This window comes from Gavialis gangeticus, unplaced genomic scaffold (assembly GCF_001723915.1).
Source record: "Gavialis gangeticus isolate Ggan-Ray unplaced genomic scaffold, GavGan_comp1, whole genome shotgun sequence".
In the NCBI taxonomy this organism is placed as follows: Eukaryota; Metazoa; Chordata; order Crocodylia; family Gavialidae; genus Gavialis; species Gavialis gangeticus.
This window is the reverse complement of record NW_017728995.1, coordinates 50,431,746-50,439,616: the sequence shown is the minus strand read 5'-3', so window position 1 is coordinate 50,439,616 and position 7,871 is coordinate 50,431,746.

The window sequence follows — 7,871 nt, the reverse complement described above, 5'->3', positions numbered from 1 at the left end:
AATTGCTGTGTGAAGCTTTGGCTGCCGATTCAGTTCGGCGGACATTTGGGTCAGTTTGGTGGCCGAATCTCTGAATCTGAATCGAATCAAATCGGGAGACCTTTTAATCTCTCTGCATCGCATTGGAACCCTCCGAATTGATTGAGAAAGATTTGACTGTTCAGACATAGAAAAAACATTTAAAACTTTATCTACTACATATCTCAAGTACCAGGCAGCTCATGAATGCTGAGATGGTGGGGCGGATGAAGCGTCCCACAGGAGCATGGGGGGTGGTCCCCAGCAGGTTCGGCAGCAGACCCAGAAGTGTACCAGAAGCGCTTTCGGTCCACTTCCAGGTCTGCTGGGGAGCACGCTGGAGGGCCTCCCTGTGCCCTCCTGGCTCAGCAACTGGTGCTTTGTGGGTCTGGGGGGGCATCCAGGGTCCCCCCACAGCAGATTGCTGAGCTGGAGGGGTGCGGGGGGTCCCCCAACGTGCTTAGCGACGGACCCAGAAGTGGACTGAAAGTACTTCTGGTCCTCTTTTGGGTTTGCCATTAAGCATGCGCACCCCCCAGCCCCATGCTCCTGTGGGATGCTTCACCTGCCTTATGTTCATAAGCCGTGCCAGGTACCTTGAGGTATGTAGGAAAAAATTGAAAGCTGTGTCTATGGCTGAATAGCTGATTCTCCGAATCGGCATTGGATCTTCAGATTCGGATGACTTGAATTGGGACAGAGATCCGAATCAGTGAATCGAATCATTGTCCCCAGTTTGGGCCGAATCTACAATAGGCTACTGGCTATATGTAAACTACTCTTCTCTCCCAACCTCTGGTGTTGGAGCCATTTCATTTTGTATGGATTAAATACAAATTGGACCAGAGAAAGGGAGACTGAATCTCTAACCATGTGGTTGTGGCATTTTACTGTGGATATCACTATTCACCTTTTAAGTCCCTGCTTCCAGGCAGGAATAGCAGGGCTGTGAACTTGAGACTTTTACATCCCTTGTGAATGTCTAACAATCAGGTTATTGGCTACCATGTTGTCTGGAGGATGTGTCTGTTACTTCTTTGGAGCAATTATATCCTGGACCTGAGAGAACTTCATCTTGAAACTTTCATTAAAACCTGGTATGTTTCCACAAATCAGCTTTTTGTAATGAAAAGCATTTTTTGAAATTGGGAAATTCCTGATAAGTCCTATTCATGAATTCATAGATTGTTATGGCCAAGTGAAAGAATGGCAGAGAACAGTGTTCTGGCTTGGAGTAGAAGAGACCTTTTTGCAGCCGTATATGTTTTATATATCCGGTTTAACTCAGTGAAATAGTTACTTTTGCTTTCCTGGTTCTTCCTGAAAAATGGTGTCCCAGCAAAGCAGCAGAAGATAAAACTTGATTTTACTGATAATCCTAAAGTTAAAAAATACTGGCTGTTTAAGGGAGGGAGGCATGGTCTCAAATTCCTTGTACCTTATTTGAAAGGTTGTTAATACTGATATTGAACAAAATCCTTGGGCACTTCTTTAAGTAGTTCTTAGAAATTGTTGTTGTTGAGTTTCGCTAAAAATATTTCCCTTGCCTTATCCCACAATACCCTTTGTGATCGTGTTAATTCACCAGTCGACTTCCAGAGCAGACAAGAACATAATTTTGGTATTGACATGTAAAAGGCAGGGTAGATTTACACCATATGATGTGTGTGAAAGAGAGACAGATCACAACCTTTTGTGGGTTGAAGTTTGCTTCATCAGATTTTCTATTTGATTTCAGACTAACATGGTTAAATATGTCTAATTATCACCTAACCCACCTTTCAGTTAATGGAACCAACCAGTTTGGAATACAGGTGGCTGTTCCCTTTTTAACTCTTCCAGATCAAGGAAAGAGAAGTCTGTCACACTGTGGTTGTCCTTTTAATAATTTTATTTTGTTGGGGGAGAAAATAGAAACCCACTAATGAAACAGTCTTAAGGGGACCTTACAAAGAGTTTAGCTGGGAGACTGTCCTTTTCACCTAGTTGGATAGCAGTTTTAACACTGCTGCTCTGACAGTATATTATAATACAGGACAGGAGCACTTCTCGCACTTCACTACACATGGAATTCTAGTTTATTATAAAATGTATTTTGACTTGGCAATTTTAATGATTTGCGTCACAATACAACTATTTTTTTGAAAGTTGAATGTAAACCAGGTAAGTAATTTTTGAGGTATAAAGCTTTGGAAAATACTTTGTTTTTTCTACTTTTGAAGGAAAAAACATACTTTTGTCCCTTATTATGTTTAGTTTAAATGTTCTTAAGGCTAAATGAAAAACAGTGTAAAAGAACAGTCAAAGCCTGTTTCTATAAAAATAAGTTTTTTATTTTTTAGCTCAGTTGCGAATTGGCTGGTTATGATAATGAAAGGGATATCCATCTGTAAACCTGTGGAGAGGGAGATAATGTTTGGTGTTGCAGAGATTAGTTTCCACAAATGATTGAATAAAAGCATACAGGCTTTGTGAGCAGACTGTAATCTATGGAACTAGATAATACAGATTACAAGAAACATTTGTGGATACTGCATTTCATAAAGTTGCAAGTGAGCCAGTCTGCCCACTCTGCTTGCTATGGTGATGATTTCACAATATGTTTTTTAATTACCAAATGAAAAATCTACCCATAAGGCAGGGGTCAGCAACCCCCGGCACATGTGCCAGAGCATGGCATGCAAGTCCATCTTGCTCGGTATGGCACATCTGGTCCAGGCTCTGGATGTGACAGGCAGCTGGGAGGCTGCAACTGGTATGCCAGGGTCTGGAGCTTCAGCTTGGCTTTGTGGCTGGCATGCATGTCGTAGGGCGCACAGAGGGGAAGGAGCCAGGGTTGTGCTGCCACAACAAGAATCGGGTCCCTTGGCTCTCCCCTACTATCTGCCCCTGGCACATTGAAATCTTTGAAGTCCAGATTGTGGGATTTTTTGTTACTTGGCCCAAAAATATTCTCAACCCTTGCTCTAGGGAATATCACTTTTCTACTTTGAGAGAATGTGTTGGGAGTGGGGAGATGGAGGGTCGTGATTGTTGGCTCCATGGGGAGTAGAAAAGACTTTTTTTTTTTTTCTCTTTTCCTATTTGGCACCATTACACGAGAGCTACATGTGTCTTTTTTGTTTCTCACCATCATTGTATTGGACAGCTAAGTCAGTAAAAACTGATTTAGTGAAATACTGAAAGCCGCCTCGTTTTCCAGGATATATCACTGGTACATGTCAAATGTTACGCCAATTTTCATTCTTTTTTTTTAACTAAAGTCCTTACTGTAGAAGACTGGAGAGTTGTGACATCCAAAACACCAAGCAAATGAAACTTGGAAGTTTTAAACTCTCTCTCTCTCTCTCTCTCATTTAATTAACTCAAACTCTTGACAAATGTTAAACTGTTGGTGAAGTCTTCAGTCCAGTGGTTCTCAAACACTTCAGGTATCCTTCTGTAACTTCTGTGAATTGAGTAGCAGCCCATTTCAAAAATGAATTTTTATTACCTCCTCATACAGGGGCCAGATAGTGGTGGGTGGGAGGAGAGGAGTAGATAAGCAGGGGTGTGTGTATACTTGTTTCCTTGCACAGTACAGGGGTTGGAAAGGGAGAAGGAACAGCCAGGCAGGGACAAGTGTGTGCTTTGCTCTGGTCAGTGAGGGGGAACAGCTGGGCCTGGACAGTTTGGCATTAGTACTATTCAGCTGATGTAACCCAGCCAGTGGTGATTTGTTCTGGGTATACTGTAAAATGTCACCCAAACAGATTAGGGTGCAATTTCTTAAGATCCCACACAATGGCTAAACATTCTCTCAACTGTTGTGTGGTTATTCTTCCTGGGAAACAGTTTTCTGCTCCGTTACACAATGGAGTATTTCTGCCTCTGGGCATCTGCCTGCATTAATGCTGCCCCCAGCCCACTCTGAGGCATCCATATACACCACAAATGGTTTGTCAATGTCTGGATTTGCTAACATTGGATCTTGCCCTACGAGTGTGTGCTTACCTTCTCATTCCTTGTGACACCCAGGGTGCAGCAGGACCCCTGTTGAGAATCACTGCTCTAACCTTTGTCACATCTGAGAGAACTTCCAGTTGACAGTTTTGAATTTTGATATGAGGCCTCAACAGAATGGCACGTCAGTGGTATGGATGCCCTAATTCCTTTCAGCAACTGGCTAGGAAGTTCCTTCTTAATCACTCTTTCATTCAGTTAGTATTTTCCCTCATGATGTTCTTTTCTACAAACTAATGTTTTATCTGAAATTTATTAAAGGAATTTGTTCCTAGCTTTGTTTCTTTTGACATCAGGGCTATTGCTGGTGTGTTTTTATTTGAGTTTGTTTGAGACACCATAAAAGCAAAAAATGTACAACTGTCTTACTGCATGCATGCAGTGACAGTTCTTATCCTTAACATTTCTCTACAGACTGAAAAATGTTGTTAAGTGGATGGTTAGAGCTGCAGATTTCCAGGATCCACTGATATCCTTGCTGGTGCAAGATTTTGGAGTGGGGCAGGCAGGTATTTTCTTAAATGCCTAACTTCAAGAAAAGAAATAGTTAGTTATTACTCTTGCGGAAGCTATAATTTGCCTAGAGATAAATGAAAATCCTTTTTATATAAATAAATGATACCAATGCAAATAAATTTTCATTGTTTGCCTTGAAGACTACAAGCCCTTCAAAGCTTCAAATGAAACTTTAGTAGAATTATGTTCCAACTTGAAGTCCTTCAAGGCTAAGTTATGCTTCTGAAACTGAATTGCAGTCTTTGCTTTTCAAGATGTAAGTAGATACTCTGCTGCTGTATGTTGTCAGTTTGTGTATTGACCCATTCCTTCCACCCATTTGTCACTTGAAAGCAACAAACTATCCTGACCCTTACCATGTTAAGTTGACTACAAGTACGGCTTCCTTGAAGCTTCTAAAAGAGGGGAATAACATTTCAGAGAAATAAAAGAAAAAAAAGAGTTGTATTATAGAGGATCAAGCTATTATGTGGGTTGGTTTGTGGTGGTGGTTTTTTTTTCTCTTTCCCCTTGCTTATCTGAAAGCAGAGTCTGCCTCCTGGTGGAAATACCTAGAAGATCTGATCTCAGATCATTGGAAAACTTCGGGGTTTCCAAGAGGCTGTATTGGTTCTTGGACAATCATTCTACCTGTGGTATAGTTAGAGGACTGGGGATTATGAGTCATTTTATTTTGTTCACTACCCCTGCTCTGCAACTTTTCCTGTGATATTTTATTGGCAGTAGCTTTTCACTTTGCTTCCATTCATTTTGTTCTTTGCAAGGATTCATAGCCAAGTGATTTACGTGGAACAGACTCAGCATCCCTATTATAATATTATATGCATCAGAAAGTATTTTCTTGTTGTGTCTCTGCTTGTGTGCCATACCTTGGTGTAAATATGTACTTGTAAAAGGGAGGCTGCCCTAAGGATCCCTGAGCATGACTTCATCCTCTCGCTGGCTGTGGCTTAATTACTCATTGCTTTAAGGACAGTTTCATGGCTTCCTCATTTCGCCTTTTAGCCTCATGGCTGCTGCCTGTCCAACCAGTTTCCCTTGTCTGGACTTTGGCCTACTTAGCTTCTGCCTCTCTTCCCTTGCTGGCTGCTTAGCTCAGACCTACTGTATTGATCCCAGCTTCTGGACTCCAGCCCCAGCCCAATAGGACCCCATCCTATTGGGCTCTGGCTTAGTCCCTCTTGGGCTTTGGGTCCCTGATCCTGATCCTCACCCCTCTTGGGTGCTGTTTCACACCCCTATGACTGTGGGCTTTTGGCCCTATCTCCACCCCTCTTGGGCACTGGGGTCCTAACCCTGCTTAGCCACTACTTGCTCTGACTTTCTCAAGCTTTGGCTTCACCCCTTCACAAGTGCTGACTGTCAGTGCTCTGCCTGGCCCCTGGCTGGGCTCAAAACTGTCACATGTCCCTTGGGTACCTCTGGGGCTTCCAGAATCACCCCTTGCCACACATATAAACTGTAACAAAGGAATAAGGCCTCTGGCTGTAACACTAACGAACCCACTCTGGGTCCAGCTCTAAACAGTGAGTACTTATCTGTACAAGGATTCTCCTTATCCTGGATCATATTCTTCTGCGAGGCAGTAGCATTTTGTTTGCTTCCCCCAAGGTAGCACTCCTGGCAAGGTAGGAGCTCTCCTGGCCCTTCTTGCTCTGGAACTCTTTTCTTTGAGCCTCAGGTCCAGAGTGCATGTGTAGGCACAGGCCCTGAGCTTATATATATGCTAAGCCGTGCCTGGTTCTGGTCACCTGACTCAGCAGTCATTATCACAGGTGTGCTCATTGTGACCCTAAGGCCCTGCCTGCTGTTTAGCTGTTTTTTGCAGCTCTTAGCCCCTGAGCAGCCTGGCTGGTTGTCCCTTATGCCTGTCATTTGCTGGCTTTTGTCTACAACTTAGCTAGCAGGTAGCTAGTTCCTTAGCTGCTCATTTTCCCTGAGTCAGCTCACCCTGCTATAGTTTTCTCTTGAGTAATAGGAACCTTCTAGCTTCCTGTTAGTCCCTTGTGTGTTGCATTATTTCCATGGCTGTTTTACTACTACAGTACATTTTTTGTACATACTGTATGTCAAGGATATATTCAGTTAGACTACTGATCCCTTAACGTGAAAACTTGACATTTTAAAAGTTTTTCAAACAGTGAAATTCCCTCCTAAAAATGGTGTTTAATATTGACTGTTTCCCCCTCCCCTAGATTGAATATATATATATGTCTCAACCTTATGAACATGGAGGTATAAAACTTAACCTGTAGGTAACTGGAACCAGCTCTTCAAAGCCTTTCAAAGTTTAGATGATAATTTTTCTGGAGTTGCTTCAAATCAGGAGGTCCTGCTTCAGATCATGTTCAAATCAGCAGGTCCTGACAATCTCCACCCCAGAGTGCTGAGGGAATTAGCAGAGGTCATTGTGGGACTCCTGGCACAGCTTTATGAGCACTCATGGTGCTCTGGTGTGGTGCCAGAGGACTGGAAAAGGGCCAGTGTGGTCCCCATTTTCAAAAAAGGGAGGAAGGAGGACCCAGGAAATTATAGGCCTATGAGTCTTACCTCGGTCCTGGGGAAGCTCTGTGAGAGAATTATCCAGGTGCACATCTGCAAGGGAGCAGCAGGGGAGTGTATGCTTAGGGGCAACCAACATGGGTTCAGTAGAGGCAGGTCCTGTCAGACCAACCTGGTGGCCTTCTATGACCAGGTCACAAAAGCCTTGGCCACAGGTGTCGCTGTGGATGTGGTCTTTCTGGACTTCAGGAAGGCCTTTGACACTGTCTCTCACCCCATCCTCATTAAAAAATTAGGCGACTGGGGTGTTGATGCCTACATAGTCGGATGGGTTGTCAGTTGGCTGGAGGGCCGCACCCAGAGAGTGGTGGTGGATGGGTCATTTTCGACCTGGAGGGATGTGGGCAGTGGGGTCCCCCAGGGCTCGGTCGTTGGGCCCGCACTATTCAACATCTTCATCAGTGACTTGGACGAGGGGGTGAAAAACACCTTGTTCAGATTCGCAGATGACACTAAGATGTGGGGAGAAGTGGGCATGCTAAAAGGGAGGGACGGGCTGCAATTAGATCTGGTCAGGTTACGGGGGTGGGCGAATGAGAATAAAATGGGATTCAATACTGATAAGGGAGAAAGAACCAGCAGCATATCTACAGGCTGGGGAGCTCCCTTCTTGTCTGCACAGAGGCAGAAAAGGATCCTGGAGTCATTATAGACTCCAAGATGAACATGGGCTGCTAACGTGGGGATGCAGTCAGGAAGACTAACTGCACCTTGTCATACATCCACAACTGCATCACGAGCGGGTCCAAGGAGGTGATCCTCCCCCTCTATGC